Source organism: Ambystoma mexicanum, chromosome 11 (genome assembly GCF_040938575.1).
Source record: "Ambystoma mexicanum isolate Mex_15411 chromosome 11, UKY_AmexF1_1, whole genome shotgun sequence".
Lineage (NCBI taxonomy): Eukaryota > Metazoa > Chordata > Amphibia > Caudata > Ambystomatidae > Ambystoma > Ambystoma mexicanum.
The window spans coordinates 147,126,916-147,146,658 of record NC_090934.1 but is presented as its reverse complement, the minus strand read 5'-3'; positions in this window follow the sequence as shown (position 1 = coordinate 147,146,658).

The window sequence follows — 19,743 nt, the reverse complement described above, 5'->3', positions numbered from 1 at the left end:
GGTCTCTGCTGAAGGGGTATGTTTCCAGAGCGATTCAAGTTTTCTTTTTTCTGAGTGAAGCAGCTTTAGTTCAGGGGTGAACCAGGAGTTCATGTGAGCTCTTGGTTTCCCTTTACAAAGTTTGCTACTAAGTCTATTGCCTTAGCCATGGACATATTATAGGCATCTACCAATAGATTTGGTTCATTTGTGGTAGGTAGTTAACTTAGAGTAGGGATTACCAAAGGCATAATTGCCTCAGCAGTAATAAAGGCCAGTTTTATTTGGTAGTTTATTGGTGTTAAGCTCAAAAGAGAGAAGGTAGTGGTTTGTCCATAGTAGGGGTACAACCTCATTCACTATGATGTTGCAGTTCAAATCTGCTACCCAGTAGAGGATTCTTCCTTTTTCGTGGGTTGGTTGGGTGATTTTTTGTATGAGTCCATGCTCAGTCAATGCATGAGCTAGAGAGATAGCTGAATGGTTGTTGGGGTCATTATAGCCTAAGTTGAAGCAAATGTGTTGCTTCTCATGTCATCACTTTGTGCACATGACCAGTACTCATATGTGTTTTTGGATGTTTGGGGGGCAATGATTGTGTACTTTGGACAAGGGCCATGGTTTATTGGCCATTCTATGGGTTGGACGTAGTTTGATGGCATGCTGTTGAACATGTCTCCATGTAGTATGCTTTACATCTTCCTGTCCTCTGTGTATAGTTGTTTTGGTGTAGCAGGTTGTACTTACTGCCCTCTCCATGTGTCCCTGCCCCGGCCTCTGCCACTCCCACTCCCTCAAGCCCTTTGAGGTGCAGCACACTGATGCATTTCTCCTACCATTACATGAGCTTTATTGGGGAGGCTATCCCACCTCCAGTGGTTAGGCAGCAGGCTGTGGACTCTCAGGCAGTTGTCATCCCACAGCTTATGGCAGTCTTTTTGTGTCCATGCTACCCAAGGCTGACACCTTGTGCACTATGTCCTCCCAGAAGGCATTTTTGCAGAGTTGGGTACTTCGCCGGTGGTCGGTGGCAAACAGCTCACCAGTATGTTGCACTATGTTGTCTGTCAGCACAGTACGTTCTTGCTCTGTGTAGCGTGGCTTCCGCTGCCACACATCAGGAACTCTAGATATCATGCCTGCTGTCAGAATGTCGGTATCAATGTGTCTGGATGTCTTGTGTTTTTCAAAATGGTTGCCAGTAAGCTTTTAGTTACTGCAGTGATGGTGTTTTTGTTGCTGGTGTTTCCCACAGCTAAATGATGAACAACTCACCATTTATCTTGAAGTCACTGAACAAACTGATCATGGAATTAAATATGAAACTGAAACTTGTACCTGTAAGTGGTGAAGCTGGTTCTGGAAAAAACATTCTCAATTAAAATAATCAGCTGATTTCTACAAGACTTAACAAACAACAACCATATTTATTTATTTATTGCAATTCTTATATGTCGCACCACATGCACGCAGGCCTCAGGGCACACACAAGACAAAACAATATAAAACAAGACAGATCAAGAGGAAGACAGTGTGGGAGACTAGGGTCCACGGAATCAGTGGGGTACAGCAAGAGAAGCAGTGGATATGTATTTATTTGAATTTAAGCTGTTGTAACAGCTGTCACAGGTCTAGCTGCCTAAAATATAGGAGTGTAACTTTACACTGACTACTTCTCCTCCCAGTAGAACACCAAAACAAATTAGAATACTACATATTATCAGCAGACGCTGATACTGAAGTATGCATAATTATGCCTTTAATTGAACTCAGAATGTAAGAAGTCCTAAAAACGGACTATAAAAAACTGTTTGGAGGAAAACACATTATAGTTTTCAGAGCCCTCCTACAGTTAAAACCAGTAAAAGGTCAACTCATTTTCAAAACATTAGGACACAAACAATGCTGTAGTACACTTGGCTGCATTGTCAATGTAAATCTCTGGCAACATATACGCTACAGAGAACTAATTCAAAACATGTGCCAATCTGCAGATCTAGTCTATACTAACATTTAAAAAAGCATTAAAACTGGTCTGCTTAATAAATATGCACAATCAATTTTGTAAACTAGAGTAATGCATGAGCTGTGTGGACAAAACACATCTGCCCCTGAAGGCATGAAAACATTAACTCAACAAACTCTAAAATGCATGTACGTAATGTCAACTCTTTAAAGTTGTAGCCAATTCAATGATAAAATATTGAAAAGATATATCCAATCGATAGTGCATATAAGCTCCACAGACAAACTAGAAGTGCACGACATGCCACTCCCTAAGTGTCAAAAAGCAACCACACAACTAAATAGCTTAGATAAATGTATCTGCATTACAGCTGGATTAGAAATATTAATATCTCTGTGTCTAAACTGCAGAGTAATTCTAAAATGTAACCTTGACGTAGAAAAAGGTTTAGTCAATGGAGCAATTGGTACAGTTGTTGGATTCCAAACATATTCACATGGCAACAACATTTAGTTTGTCATCTTTCACTTTGATAAACATATAGAAGTTAATAGAATAGGCCGTACAATAGCACACCAAGAACAATTGTCTCTATCTCTTGCATATGCTGTCACTATTCACAAGTCTCAAGGTCTAACTCTAGACCAGGCATTGATTGACATTGGCAGCACAAAGAAGGTATGAGTTACATGGCACTTTCACGTCTCTGTAAACTCAATGGTCTATTCCTAGTTAACTTTGCTGCAAACAAAGTTAACACTCACATTCCTTGCATCCTAGAATACAACAGGCTACATGCACTGTATAACTCTCCTCCTGATATGTGCCCTATGCTTCAAAAACACCTTATAACAAGAAAACAAATAAACACAGAAGCTATAACGATCTCCATGCAATGGCACTACTAAAACAAACAACTGCAGCTCCATAAAATAATACAAGTACTAAACTCACTAGTCCAAAAACAACTGCACACTCACACAATATACAAAGGCACACTCTTTGGTTCATTTAAATTCAGCAACACAAATAGAGCAAATTACAATGAAAATATAGCAATCAATCTTCACTTCTAATTGCGACCAATTGTTCACAACATTTACTTAAACGGTTCTGACCAGTTGTTTTAGCAAAGAACTGCTTTTCCTTCATAAAAATGCCACAAATAATCCTGACAGCAGCTACATTGTCTCAGGTATAAGGCACAAATTGTACTACTGAGCAAGAATTGTACAATTCACCATAAATACACTGGAAGATCCACAGGAATTCTTTATTTACTTACCACACGTACTAGATACCAAACACATCCCTATTAATGAAATCTTCCAGATCACATACATGTGGAAACATACATGGACTCTACAACAATGTTTGACAAGAGCACATCCCTAATGAACGATTTGTGTATGTATCCATACCAAATTCTGAATGAATTCCATATCACCAGCTTCTGCAGAATGCAAATCATAGCATATTATGCTCTTTTTTGCAATTTAGACAATTGCTCCAGCATACAAATATACTTGCATGGCCAATATGTCATACTAATGCTTCTAAGGTACAATGCAGATGGTACCAAATATATCTGTACATTCATTAGCTTTACACACAGCCAAGTATTTCTTGGCAAGAAAACGTTTACAACAGTAGGCATATTCTACCAAACTAGTGCCACAACTATGTCAGGCCACTATGATGCATATGTCACAAAAAAAGATGTGGTTGATTTGAATGTATTGACACTTCTGTTACTCCAAAACATAGGTTACCAGCAAATTGAACAAATGCTTGCCTAATATTCCTGCAACCCAAATGTGCTCACTAAAGTATACTAACATACACAGTTATAATACACCAAATGGTTATCTAACTACTTTAATCTCACCCTTCATTAAAATACACTTCAAATATGCTATCACAGTTATAGTTACATAATACATCCATAGTACTACAATAGCACTTGTAAAATCCAGCAGTTAGAATACACCAATAGGTAGCTAATTACTTTAAAGATCCCCTTCATTACAATACACTTCAAACATGCTATCACACTTATACGTACATAATATATCCATACTACCACACACATGTATTCAGTAACAAGTATATACATTAAAATCATGTAAATGCCCCAAACTGTATGGAAATACATTAGTTACATTTTTTAATCCACTGTGAATTTTTGATTACTTTATGTTAATACAACAAATGTGCACCCCACACAAATGTTGTACGAAATGCTGTACATACAATGCACTAGTTATGAGGGTCAAAAAGGTAAATCTATACATACAATGGTATGCAATGAAAGGTTTTAGAGCATCATGTGTAACAAATTATACATTGGGCCTCATTACGACCCTTGCGGAAATCCACAGACCGGACCGCGATAGCGTACATAGCGTTTCCGCCATTGCACGAGGGAGCAAAGTGCGGCCAATTACGACCCATCGGGCACGAGCATTACGCCATGGCGGAATCTGAAAGGCTGCGATGGCGGAAATGACCCCAAAACGGCCCTTACCGCCGCCGTACGCTGCACCAGGTGCAATACCGCCACCCATCTTAGCGGTCACCGTAATGAGCGGTCACCGTAATGAGCGGGCACCGCAAATTACGGCCACCGTAAATATACGGAAACGGAAGTAAAAGCATGTGGCCGGAACGGGAAACAGCACGCCGCACAACTATAAAATGAGAATTCCTACACTACCATTAAAAATCCGACCCTGACACACATCCCAACCCGTTAGCAACCCCAATTAAAAAAATAAATATGGGAAAGGCTGCCAAGAAAGCGTGTGATCGCAAGCGGCAGGTCCACTTCTCCCGAGAGGAACTGACCGTGCTCACCGAGACCCTCCAGGAGAATGCCGCCGTCGTCTTCTCCAGTCAAATGACCAGGACGGCCCTTGACAACAAGAAGGCCATATGGGCCCTGGTGGCACAGCGCGCAAGTGCGGCGGGGACAACACCCCGCACGCCACAGCAATGTGGCAAGCGGTGGGACGACCTGCGGATACGCGTACGCAGCATACTTTCTGCTAACAGAAACATCGCCACAGCTACCGGGGGGGGGATCAGAGTCGCCCATCAAGTTGACCCCCTGGGAGGATATCTGCGCCTCCACCATAGGAATGGAGAGCATAGAGGGAGCATAGAGGGAGTCGGAGGGATGGAGAAAGGAGTGCCGACATCCGGAGAATCAGGTAGGTTGGCCAAGAGAAACAATGCGAAATCCACAAAGCACGAACATGTGCAGTACCATGTGTGCCCATAGTGCAATACATTGCCCTGACAGCGCCCTCTAAAAGTCAGAATGAATAAACAAATCAATCAAGATGCCATACACAACCCCTACATGTGCAGCATGCACCCCCTAACTGCAGCCAGGCAAATGAATGCATCCTCAATCCACACGAAAATGAGACCACCTCCAAGGCCCAGTCCCAAATCACCCTCATGTACCACCCCAATGCATGTGATACGTTGCCATTCCAAATCCCACAGACCCATGACTAACGCTCGCCCCTCTTCACTCCACCACAGGGTCCCATACCAACGACGAGCTGCACGACACCCCTACCAGCACGCCTGCAAAGAGGGCCAGGACCAACGACCCAAGAGCCTCCACCTCAGGTGCAAGGATCAAGACACGGCAGCAGCATGAATCAAGTGGCAGCACACTGGAGGGGACTGCAACAGGCACCCCAGCAGCCAGCAAGTCCACAACACCAGCACCACAGGTCCCCCCAAAGGATGTATCTGATGGCACTGCTTCTGGTGGTAGCAGCACCATAGGTGACACCGCGGACATGCCAGCATGCACAGACACGGAAATCAGTGCTGGCGACGTAGGTACCATCCATGACCTCTCCCAATCCACCTGCAAGTTCCATCCCCTACACAATGACGAAACCACGCAGGGGCACCCTGAAGACGACGACTGGCCAAGCCCCTCAAGGCCTGTGCCAAGGCAACATGTGTCGAGCAGCCCCTCTGTCACACCACCGCAAATTTCCATGGCCCAGCAGAGGCAACTTTCACTCAACAAGCTGATCGAGCAACTGCAGGAAGTGGCCACGCTACTCAAGGACCATGCAAATGAATGCGGGGGTTCCAGGGCAGCCATGGAAACATGCCCTGAGACACTCAGGGCACAAATACAGCAAAGTAGTGAGAGCCTGAGGGGAGTAATGGAGAGAAGCACCGAGACCCTGAGGGGAGAAATGGAGAGAAGCACCGAGAGCCTGAGGGGGGAACTGCATGCGACGTCCAAAGACGTATGTGCTGAACTTGCCGCTGTGCGCCGTGTGCTCACAGAGCTCTCACAAACACTCAGAGAGATGCATGGACGCGAGCAGGCAGAGACATCATCCGTGGCAAGTTCGGTACAGGGCAGCCCCCAACGCAGATCTGCCAGGCACCGGCGCTCCACGGCCAGGGGCACCCCTGATACCCGTAGAGGGGGCTTGCAATAGCGTCTACCCACAGACTACATGCATATCTGGACACTGGTGTTGGGGGGGGGGGTTAGGAGGGTGGAGGGTGTGAGGTGGGCTTCACAGGGTTGCGGGTATATAGGGTCACTTGATCAATCCACATGAGCAATACAGTACATCATAAACATCTTATGAGAAGCGTGGTCATTTAATTGCCACCAATTACTCCTCAGGCGTAAACCAAATAAAGTGCCTGTGCAACAGGTCCCCTTTCCATGTAATAGCCAAAAAGCGTGGTTGTTAGAAGCATGCATCTATGATGCCCTGTCTGATTACACGTCCATCATGTGCCTCATGGACTCCCTCAGGGGCCGCCACATCCCCACCATCATCAAGTCCATCATCAGGTGCATGCATTTCAGCGTCAGGTGGCATGGGCACATTCCTACGAACGCACATGTTGTGCAGCATGACACATACCATTACGATCTTAGAGACCTTCTCATGGCTGTACATGAGTGCCCCGCCAGACCTGCTGAGGCAGCGGAAACGAGCCTTCAGTAGGCCGAATGCCTGCTCTATTACTATACGGGTACGTGAGTGAGCATGGTTGTACTCCTCCTCATGCTGGTTCTGTGGGTTCCGTATTGGTGTCAGGAGCCATCTCTTCAGCGGATACCCGGCATCACCTATATGAGACAGATAAAGGGTGTCAGTGGAATGATAGTGCTAATTGGCCCCCCCACCCCTTCCTGCAAGATAATTGACGCATCAAATGGCCCACGATGTCATGCATTGAATGAGACTCACCGAGTAGCCAGGATCTGTGCCCAGCGTGTCGCTCCATGTAGCGGGGTATTCTTGAGTTCCTTAGGACCATAGAATCATGGGTGGATCCTGGAAATCTGGCACAACAATGCGTGAAGATCTTGTTCGCGTCACACACCATTTGCACATTTATGGAATGGAACTGTTTCCGGTTGCGGTACTGGACCTCCATGGCAAGTGGGACAACCAATTCTACATGGGTGCAATCGATGGCACCAATGCAACCCGGGATGCCGCCAAGTGCATGGAATCCAACTTTCGCGTTGGTCATCTCCTGGGCCGTGCGTGGTAGTGTGATGTGGTCGTCGGCGTGCTTCAGGAGGGCATCGAGCACTTGAAAGAGTGTCCGTGAGAACAGTGGCTGTGAAATGCCATGCAACTGTCTGACTGTGTGCTGGTATGTGCCTGTGGCCAGGAAGTGGAGTACAGACACCACCTTCAGTAGGGGTGGGATGGCGGTTGGGCTATCAATCATGCTCACGAGGTCTGCCTGTGTCATGTCCACAATGGAGATGATGGTTTGCCGGTCCAAACGGTAGAGGGTGTGGATCTGTTCAGCAGTGAGGTTGAACGGATCAGCACGGATGCGTTGGATTGCGGGCCGCCTGCGTGGTGGTAGTGGCTGTGCTGGTGGCCCTTGCTGCACCTGCCTTCCCATCCTCCTCCTCCTCCTTCTCCTCCTGCGTCTCCTCTGTGCGGGCGGTTGTTGTAGCTGTTGTTGTTCGTCGTCTTCTTCGAGTTGTAGTACTTGCAGTGCTATCTGCTCCCCCAGGGCCAACATCGCAAGTGCTGCCGGTCGCATTTTGGAGTGGTAGTGGTCGTGGGAGGGGCTTGGGTCTGCTACATATGTGCTGTCGGCCTGTATGGCTTCCACCTGTGCTGATTGAATGAATCTGTGGCAGATGCAATCCACTCTGGCCGAGCACGTCCCGCCCGTAAGGCTGCATATGGCCGCATGGCATCTTGGGATTGCAATCATGTATCAAATCCCGATGCAAGTGTGATGTACTTTGACAGATTGTTATGCTATGCTCCCATTGTTACACATGCTGTATTTGCTATCGCTTACATACCTGTGAGGACTCAGTGGTATGTAGGGCTCGATGACGGAGGACCCTCATGCAGCACAACTACGAACTTCACCGACGGGCGTGCCCTCCCAATCGTGATAGTAGCCAGTTAGCATTATCACACACAGCCGCACTACATTGATATATTAGTGAATGCAGGCGTTCACAGACGCGTTTAGGACGTAATGTTGCAAATGAGGAATTCGAAGGACAGCGTTCGTGGTCTTGAAGTAGCGGCGGGGATACGCCCACGGGTCTTGCTGGAAATGTAACGTTCTTTTGTAGTATGTCCTTGGGACAGGGCCCATAACGAGCAAGCAATGAATGATATTTATTGAATGGCATGCGCAATAGCGTAGTGGCCGATAAGGCAGGACGTTTCATGATCCATGTTGCCACACAACACTTAAGATCCGGCCTGGAGCACAGTGGTTTTTGCAGACTGCATTACGCACAGACGCAATGGAGGTTTTGAATATTATGTGAGTGAATATCCATGCGCTTGCATGGCGGGATGAGGGGATGTTGAATGGATGCATGGACAGTAACAGACGTTGGCAATGGTGTATTTACCTCGGTTGTTTTCGTTATGATTCGCTGCTGCTTTAGGGGGGTATATGTCCCTTTGGAGTGGCCTTGCATGCATATGGGTGTGTATTTTGTGTGTGTGATGAGGTGTGTAATGCATCAGGAGTCCCGTAATGCATTCGGTTCATTTGTCTTTCATTTGGGTGTCAGGTATCTGGTGCCCTTTTGCAGGTGCCATCTGTACGCCACTCCTCCAGATGGGTTTTACTCTCGACACCTGCAGCTTCGGGTGAATCAGTGGAGCACCATTACGATCTTATGGGACGATCGCCAATGGGCCACATGCCCTTACGCAGTACTGGCGGCTAGGTGTAACATTTCGGCCTTTCAACTGGACTAGTGCCTGCCTCATGGGACGGACCTGCGGTTCTTGCCACTTCCATGTTGCCTTTTGGGACGTTGATGTAGGCCCTGTGTGCCATGATGGTACAGGGCGTCACACAAGTGGAAGATGGTCAATTATTGCAGATGCAGCCCTCGGTGATGATGGATGTTTTGGTGTTATTGTGCAAATTGCTGTGAGGCCTTTGTCATTTGGATGTGCATTAAAATTGGAATCCGATATTTGCCGTGTTGCGTTAATCTTTGCAGGTGATGTGGCGATTTTCGATTTGTGGCGGTATGTATTGCGAGGTGATCTGCGTTGTGTTCCACCTTCTGAGTTGAGTTGTGTGGTACAGTACTGGCCGCGTTTGCCTACGTAGCACAGTATGGTCACGGATAGGGGCTGCCATTGTGACTGTTTACATGATGTGCTGCTCAGGGGTGGGGGATTGGGTTTTGGCCAACTGGTGCCTGTCAGCCAGGTCGATTGGTGGAATGATGGGATGTTCAGAATGTGGCTGGTCACAGGTGCCTGTGTTTGCGTGCGTTTGTTGGAGGGGGACTGGGGTCATGTCCATTGGGTAAGCTTCTGTATTCGTGCCATCTGTGCCCTGCTGCTCCCATCGGCCCCTCTTGAGATGGCCTGGCTGCTCAGTCACTCTGCCAACTTGTGTGGTACATGCTTCTGCTGATGGTTGGTTTGTTTACTGGCAGGGGTACAGGGCTGGAGCTATCCCCCTCAGGATGCTGCTTTGGATGTTGCCTTGCGCTGGTGGCAAGCGATGGGGGACTACTGTTGTTTTGTGTCATGTGTTCTTGGTTTTCATTTTGATGTCTTCTACCTTCACATGCCTGTGCTGCATCAGTACGCCTATGGTGTCATGCCGTACATGGATGCCCACTCACGGGGCGCTTTGAGCCCCTGCATGCATTTCTACATTGGCATGCATGGGTGGATTGTAGATTTCACTGGTTGCATGTGGTGTGTACATTGCGCCTGCCAGGAGTTGTGCAATGTGGCCAGGGGGTGGAGTACAGGCACTCAGTGGGCCATTTACGGTTGGTTCGCGATGCCGTATTTCTCGCCATGGCGGAATGGTACTTTCCGCCGTGCTTGATGGCGTTCGGTTCATGTCCGCTAGGGTCAGAATTCGCGTACCGTTGCGCCATGGCGGTAATTCCGGTTTTGCAGGGCGCGCGTGCGCGTACTTGGTGCAGTTAGCGTTGCCGTTCACTGCGGTGTCGCAAATGGCATCGTACTTTACGGTGACGGGTCATAATCGCAACGAGCGGTATTCGATGGCGGTATTGCATTTCCGCCATCGTTTTTCCATTTCCGCCAGGGTCGTAATGAGGCCCATTGGGCCTCATTACGACCATTGCGGAAATCCACAGACCGGACCGCGATAGCGTACATAGCGTTTCCGCCATTGCACGAGGGAGCAAAGTGCGGCCAATTACGACCCATCGGGCACGAGCATTACGCCATGGCGGAATCTGAAAGGCTGCGATGGCGGAAATGACCCCAAAACGGCCCTTACCGCCGCCGTACGCTGCACCAGGTGCAATACCGCCACCCATCTTAGCGGTCACCGTAATGAGCGGTCACCGTAATGAGCGGGCACCGCAAATTACGGCCACCGTAAATATACGGAAACGGAAGTAAAAGCATGTGGCCGGAACGGGAAACAGCACGCCGCACAACTATAAAATGAGAATTCCTACACTACCATTAAAAATCCGACCCTGACACACATCCCAACCCGTTAGCAACCCCAATTAAAAAAATAAATATGGGAAAGGCTGCCAAGAAAGCGTGTGATCGCAAGCGGCAGGTCCACTTCTCCCGAGAGGAACTGACCGTGCTCACCGAGACCCTCCAGGAGAATGCCGCCGTCGTCTTCTCCAGTCAAATGACCAGGACGGCCCTTGACAACAAGAAGGCCATATGGGCCCTGGTGGCACAGCGCGCAAGTGCGGCGGGGACAACACCCCGCACGCCACAGCAATGTGGCAAGCGGTGGGACGACCTGCGGATACGCGTACGCAGCATACTTTCTGCTAACAGAAACATCGCCACAGCTACCGGGGGGGGGATCAGAGTCGCCCATCAAGTTGACCCCCTGGGAGGATATCTGCGCCTCCACCATAGGAATGGAGAGCATAGAGGGAGCATAGAGGGAGTCGGAGGGATGGAGAAAGGAGTGCCGACATCCGGAGAATCAGGTAGGTTGGCCAAGAGAAACAATGCGAAATCCACAAAGCACGAACATGTGCAGTACCATGTGTGCCCATAGTGCAATACATTGCCCTGACAGCGCCCTCTAAAAGTCAGAATGAATAAACAAATCAATCAAGATGCCATACACAACCCCTACATGTGCAGCATGCACCCCCTAACTGCAGCCAGGCAAATGAATGCATCCTCAATCCACACGAAAATGAGACCACCTCCAAGGCCCAGTCCCAAATCACCCTCATGTACCACCCCAATGCATGTGATACGTTGCCATTCCAAATCCCACAGACCCATGACTAACGCTCGCCCCTCTTCACTCCACCACAGGGTCCCATACCAACGACGAGCTGCACGACACCCCTACCAGCACGCCTGCAAAGAGGGCCAGGACCAACGACCCAAGAGCCTCCACCTCAGGTGCAAGGATCAAGACACGGCAGCAGCATGAATCAAGTGGCAGCACACTGGAGGGGACTGCAACAGGCACCCCAGCAGCCAGCAAGTCCACAACACCAGCACCACAGGTCCCCCCAAAGGATGTATCTGATGGCACTGCTTCTGGTGGTAGCAGCACCATAGAAAACACAGCGGACATGCCAGCATGCACAGACACGGAAATCAGTGCTGGCGACGTAGGTACCATCCATGACCTCTCCCAATCCACCTGCAAGTTCCATCCCCTACACAATGACGAAACCACGCAGGGGCACCCTGAAGACGACGACTGGCCAAGCCCCTCAAGGCCTGTGCCAAGGCAACATGTGTCGAGCAGCCCCTCTGTCACACCACCGCAAATTTCCATGGCCCAGCAGAGGCAACTTTCACTCAACAAGCTGATCGAGCAACTGCAGGAAGTGGCCACGCTACTCAAGGACCATGCAAATGAATGCGGGGGTTCCAGGGCAGCCATGGAAACATGCCCTGAGACACTCAGGGCACAAATACAGCAAAGTAGTGAGAGCCTGAGGGGAGTAATGGAGAGAAGCACCGAGACCCTGAGGGGAGAAATGGAGAGAAGCACCGAGAGCCTGAGGGGGGAACTGCATGCGACGTCCAAAGACGTATGTGCTGAACTTGCCGCTGTGCGCCGTGTGCTCACAGAGCTCTCACAAACACTCAGAGAGATGCATGGACGCGAGCAGGCAGAGACATCATCCGTGGCAAGTTCGGTACAGGGCAGCCCCCAACGCAGATCTGCCAGGCACCGGCGCTCCACGGCCAGGGGCACCCCTGATACCCGTAGAGGGGGCTTGCAATAGCGTCTACCCACGGACTACATGCATATCTGGACACTGGTGTTGGGGGGGGGGGGTTAGGAGGGTGGAGGGTGTGAGGTGGGCTTCACAGGGTTGCGGGTATATAGGGTCACTTGATCAATCCACATGAGCAATACAGTACATCATAAACATCTTATGAGAAGCGTGGTCATTTAATTGCCACCAATTACTCCTCAGGCGTAAACCAAATAAAGTGCCTGTGCAACAGGTCCCCTTTCCATGTAATAGCCAAAAAGCGTGGTTGTTAGAAGCATGCATCTATGATGCCCTGTCTGATTACACGTCCATCATGTGCCTCATGGACTCCCTCAGGGGCCGCCACATCCCCACCATCATCAAGTCCATCATCAGGTGCATGCATTTCAGCGTCAGGTGGCATGGGCACATTCCTACGAACGCACATGTTGTGCAGCATGACACATACCATTACGATCTTAGAGACCTTCTCATGGCTGTACATGAGTGCCCCGCCAGACCTGCTGAGGCAGCGGAAACGAGCCTTCAGTAGGCCGAATGCCTGCTCTATTACTATACGGGTACGTGAGTGAGCATGGTTGTACTCCTCCTCATGCTGGTTCTGTGGGTTCCGTATTGGTGTCAGGAGCCATCTCTTCAGCGGATACCCGGCATCACCTATATGAGACAGATAAAGGGTGTCAGTGGAATGATAGTGCTAATTGGCCCCCCCACCCCTTCCTGCAAGATAATTGATGCATCAAATGGCCCACGATGTCATGCATTGAATGAGACTCACCGAGTAGCCAGGATCTGTGCCCAGCGTGTCGCTCCATGTAGCGGGGTATTCTTGAGTTCCTTAGGACCATAGAATCATGGGTGGATCCTGGAAATCTGGCACAACAATGCGTGAAGATCTTGTTCGCGTCACACACCATTTGCACATTTATGGAATGGAACTGTTTCCGGTTGCGGTACTGGACCTCCATGGCAAGTGGGACAACCAATTCTACATGGGTGCAATCGATGGCACCAATGCAACCCGGGATGCCGCCAAGTGCATGGAATCCAACTTTCGCGTTGGTCATCTCCTGGGCCGTGCGTGGTAGTGTGATGTGGTCGTCGGCGTGCTTCAGGAGGGCATCGAGCACTTGAAAGAGTGTCCGTGAGAACAGTGGCTGTGAAATGCCATGCAACTGTCCGACTGTGTGCTGGTATGTGCCTGTGGCCAGGAAGTGGAGTACAGACACCACCTTCAGTAGGGGTGGGATGGCGGTTGGGCTATCAATCATGCTCACGAGGTCTGCCTGTGTCATGTCCACAATGGAGATGATGGTTTGCCGGTCCAAACGGTAGAGGGTGTGGATCTGTTCAGCAGTGAGGTTGAACGGATCAGCACGGATGCGTTGGATTGTGGGCCGCCTGCGTGGTGGTAGTGGCTGTGCTGGTGGCCCTTGCTGCACCTGCCTTCCCATCCTCCTCCTCCTCCTTCTCCTCCTGCGTCTCCTCTGTGCGGGCGGTTGTTGTAGCTGTTGTTGTTCGTCGTCTTCTTCGAGTTGTAGTACTTGCAGTGCTATCTGCTCCCCCAGGGCCAACATCGCAAGTGCTGCCGGTCGCATTTTGGAGTGGTAGTGGTCGTGGGAGGGGCTTGGGTCTGCTATATATGTGCTGACGGCCTGTATGGCTTCCACCTGTGCTGATTGAATGAATCTGTGGCAGATGCAATCCACTCTGGCCGAGCACGTCCCGCCCGTAAGGCTGCATATGGCCGCATGGCATCTTGGGATTGCAATCATGTATCAAATCCCGATGCAAGTGTGATGTACTTTGACAGATTGTTATGCTATGCTCCCATTGTTACACATGCTGTATTTGCTATCGCTTACATACCTGTGAGGACTCAGTGGTATGTAGGGCTCGATGACGGAGGACCCTCATGCAGCACAACTACGAACTTCACCGACGGGCGTGCCCTCCCAATCGTGATAGTAGCCAGTTAGCATTATCACACACAGCCGCACTACATTGATATATTAGTGAATGCAGGCGTTCACAGACACGTTTAGGACGTAATGTTGCAAATGAGGAATTCGAAGGACAGCGTTCGTGGTCTTGAAGTAGCGGCGGGGATACGCCCACGGGTCTTGCTGGAAATGTAACGTTCTTTTGTAGTATGTCCTTGGGACAGGGCCCATAACGAGCAAGCAATGAATGATATTTATTGAATGGCATGCGCAATAGCGTAGTGGCCGATAAGGCAGGACGTTTCATGATCCATGTTGCCACACAACACTTAAGATCCGGCCTGGAGCACAGTGGTTTTTGCAGACTGCATTACGCACAGACGCAATGGAGGTTTTGAATATTATGTGAGTGAATATCCATGCGCTTGCATGGCGGGATGAGGGGATGTTGAATGGATGCATGGACAGTAACAGACGTTGGCAATGGTGTATTTACCTCGGTTGTTTTCGTTATGATTCGCTGCTGCTTTAGGGGGGTATATGTCCCTTTGGAGTGGCCTTGCATGCATATGGGTGTGTATTTTGTGTGTGTGATGAGGTGTGTAATGCATCAGGAGTCCCGTAATGCATTCGGTTCATTTGTCTTTCATTTGGGTGTCAGGTATCTGGTGCCCTTTTGCAGGTGCCATCTGTACGCCACTCCTCCAGATGGGTTTTACTCTCGACACCTGCAGCTTCGGGTGAATCAGTGGAGCACCATTACGATCTTATGGGACGATCGCCAATGGGCCACATGCCCTTACGCAGTACTGGTGGCTAGGTGTAACATTTCGGCCTTTCAACTGGACTAGTGCCTGCCTCATGGGACGGACCTGCGGTTCTTGCCACTTCCATGTTGCCTTTTGGGACGTTGATGTAGGCCCTGTGTGCCATGATGGTACAGGGCGTCACACAAGTGGAAGATGGTCAATTATTGCAGATGCAGCCCTCGGTGATGATGGATGTTTTGGTGTTATTGTGCAAATTGCTGTGAGGCCTTTGTCATTTGGATGTGCATTAAAATTGGAATCCGATATTTGCCGTGTTGCGTTAATCTTTGCAGGTGATGTGGCGATTTTCGATTTGTGGCGGTATGTATTGTGAGGTGATCTGCGTTGTGTTCCGCCTTCTGAGTTGAGTTGTGTGGTACAGTACTGGCCGCGTTTGCCTACGTAGCACAGTATGGTCACGGATAGGGGCTGCCATTGTGACTGTTTACATGATGTGCTGCTCAGGGGCGGGGGATTGGGTTTTGGCCAACTGGTGCCTGTCAGCCAGGTCAATTGGTGGAATGATGGGATGTTCAGAATGTGGCTGGTCACAGGTGCCTGTGTTTGCGTGCGTTTGTTGGAGGGGGACTGGGGTCATGTCCATTGGGTAAGCTTCTGTATTCGTGCCATCTGTGCCCTGCTGCTCCCATCGGCCCCTCTTGAGATGGCCTGGCTGCTCAGTCACTCTGCCAACTTGTGTGGTACATGCTTCTGCTGATGGTTGGTTTGTTTACTGGCAGGGGTACAGGGCTGGAGCTATCCCCCTCAGGATGCTGCTTTGGATGTTGCCTTGCGCTGGTGGCAAGCGATGGGGGACTACTGTTGTTTTGTGTCATGTGTTCTTGGTTTTCATTTTGATGTCTTCTACCTTCACATGCCTGTGCTGCATCAGTACGCCTATGGTGTCATGCCGTACATGGATGCCCACTCACGGGGCGCTTTGAGCCCCTGCATGCATTTCTACGTTGGCATGCATGGGTGGATTGTAGATTTCACTGGTTGCATGTGGTGTGTACATTGCGCCTGCCAGGAGTTGTGCAATGTGGCCAGGGGGTGGAGTACAGGCACTCAGTGGGCCATTTACGGTTGGTTCGCGATGCCGTATTTCTCGCCATGGCGGAATGGTACTTTCCGCCGTGCTTGATGGCGTTCGGTTCATGTCCGCTAGGGTCAGAATTCGCGTACCGTTGCGCCATGGCGGTAATTCCGGTTTTGCAGGGCGCGCGTGCGCGTACTTGGTGCAGTTAGCGTTGCCGTTCACTGCGGTGTCGCAAATGGCATCGTACTTTACGGTGACGGGTCATAATCGCAACGAGCGGTATTCGATGGCGGTATTGCATTTCCGCCATCGTTTTTCCATTTCCGCCAGGGTCGTAATGAGGCCCATTGTCTTTCTACACAGAGAAACAACCACAGATTCCAGCCTTCTTACCATATTCAGCTAACTATCCACAGCCAGTATCAATTACTCTTTGTATATTACTATAGCCATCACTACTAAGGACAAAGAAGTATATTTTTCACTGGAGTCTACAATTCTACATTACAGCCTTCTCAAAATATTCAAGAAAGCATCCATCCCCACTATAAAGAAACTACTGTAGCCAGAATCACTAAGGAAAAAATACTGTAACCATACGCAGTGTCCACAATTGTGGTAGGATTATAAATACCATGTGCACTTCAATGATATTGTTTCACTAAATAACAAGTGCTATACAAGCCTCCTAGAGTAGCAATAATTACTATACATATATTGCTTTGGATGTGTTCGCGGACAAATATTTGTGTTCACAGCACGGGGTATGACGAAGACAGTATAATTGACTGCACACTCTGCCACCTTTCCTAGACACTTGTTCATTAACAAAATAAACCCAATTGTATTTTCCAGAGTTTTTTTCTCACTGCGCTGTCCGGGGACAAAGGCCATGGTCTGCGGATCCAACATGGTGACTGTTTCAAAAAATATGAAACTGCTCACATTTTTCACCAATCAGTGTGCACATTTTGTGTCTGCGAACACCATGTTGTCCCCTGAATGATCCAGAGGTGTCTGTGAACACTGACAGAGGAAATTAGTCTGTGGATCGGACACAGATACCACACATTTTTACCTACATTTTTATCATCTTTTTTAATAACGACTGAATGAATTTGCAAAAGCATGATTTCGGGACTAAGCCATCCTACTTGTGCAAGTTTGGTGCAAATATGCCCTGCTGTTTGGGCTGTAGGCCTGAGCACATTTTCTTTCCATTATGTCTATGAGGATTTCAAAAGTTTTGGGACCCCTACTATAACCCCTGGATGAAACCACAACAAACGGCACAACATCATTCTGGCCATAAACCTTTAGAGCAAAGTTTGGTAAGGAGCGATAATATCTCAAGCGATAATGACCCTATCGAGGTCCATTAGGCTATTAGCACAAAGTGTTAGTAGCAATACCTGCTTTAGAGTTTTGGTGGTGAAGTAAAAATTATACTTTAAAATTGTATAAAATAAACAGACAAACTGAGTTATCAAGTTTGTCATCATAAATTAAATATTTGAATTGCAAACTTGGGTAAAGTGGGTTAAATACAAAAACACATTATAGGTCAGGTAAAAGTAAATGGTTTATTTATAAGAAGGTGACAGCATATTCCCAAAAAAAAAGACCTCTCAGAGAGGGGAAGGTTCTTGCTTTCCAATCTGCTTTTGAAGTCAGAATGTTCAGAATGCATTCAATATCAGAAGTTATTAACTGTGCTCTGAACATTCTGATTGGTTCAGAGGAGGTCAACAATGATCTCCATGTGCTAATTTGTTTTATCAACTCCCCTACTTCTAGCTTGATTGGATCATTCAGCAATTCTATTTCAACTTCTTTACCAAAAAATGGCAACTGTGATTCCATCTTCCCCACCAAAGGCGCTAAATCGAACATGGAAAACATTCGAACTTATATCTCTCTTTGAACAGATTTCTTCATCTAAATATTAATGCATTGATAAACAAAGAGATTCCAGTACTGAAGAAAAAAAAAGTCATTTAAAATGTCTGAATGAGGTCTTAGACTTAGTCATACATTTTAGGAAATGTTGTACCTGAAATTAAAAAAAAAATACACGGAACGATTGGTTTATGAATTATTGCTCTCATTCGATATAACAAAAACTCTGAAAAACTCAAGAAAATAAACTTTGCTACAATGACCATCTGTCTAACACAGCATGATCCCACAAGGAATTAATTTGCATTAGCACATGGAGGTCATCATTAACCTCCTTTCAGCCAATCAGAATGGTCAGAAAGCAGTTAATAACTACTGATATTGATTACATTCCACACATACCAATTTTGGAAGCTACCAAACACAAAGCATTTCTCTGAATTCAAGAAACATCATTGCAATCTCCCATCAAGTTGTGTTTCAGCAAGACACCCCATACCAATTTACACAACAAGTGAATGCTAAGACATGGACAAGTGCTGTGACTTTGTCAAGAAAAATCATTCACTATAATATTGGTAAACCTGTTCCAGTTCAGCCCAGTTTACAATTGAAAAGCTTAGCATATAAAGGCAACAATACTATTTAAATATTACAACCACAGTTAATTTACTAACATGTTTTGTATACTTTACACATTATTAAACTACAATTTATTACTTCACCACTACAACCTTAAAACCTGTATTGCTATTCAGAGAATGTCTTATAAACCAGGGGAGGATTCAAAATCACTTGGGATAATGACCCTTTCCAACTTCTGGTCTAAGGCAAAGGGTCATTATACTGTAATAATGACCCTTTCCTTGTCTTAACGCCTATATGTTTCAGGGACTTAGAAACCAAGGCACATTAAAATGAATAGCAATAATTTAAACTGCTCTGTGATCATATTGACATTGTACAGGGTCGGTGATAGCGATCAGTAGTTTTGGTTAAGCTGGCTTTCACACATGAAGAGCTGATTTTGGGTGGCTCATAACTTTGGTGCTGCTCGACAAATCTGCATGTTTTGTTGGAAAACAATATAGACCTGAATCTGAATGTTTTTGAATGTATGGTGCAATTTCATCGACGGGAGCAAAGTCATAGGGGGGTCCCAAACATTTAAACATTCGGATAGACCTGAATGTTTTGCTTGTGGCCACAGCCCAAACTACTGGATGGATTTGTACCAAACTTGCACAAGGAGGGCCAGTGTGCTTTTGAAAATTTGGTGTCCCACGGCACATTATCATTTTCTTTTTAATGCCCAAAATATAGGTACAATTTCTTGTGATATCTCACTTCATTATTTGGTG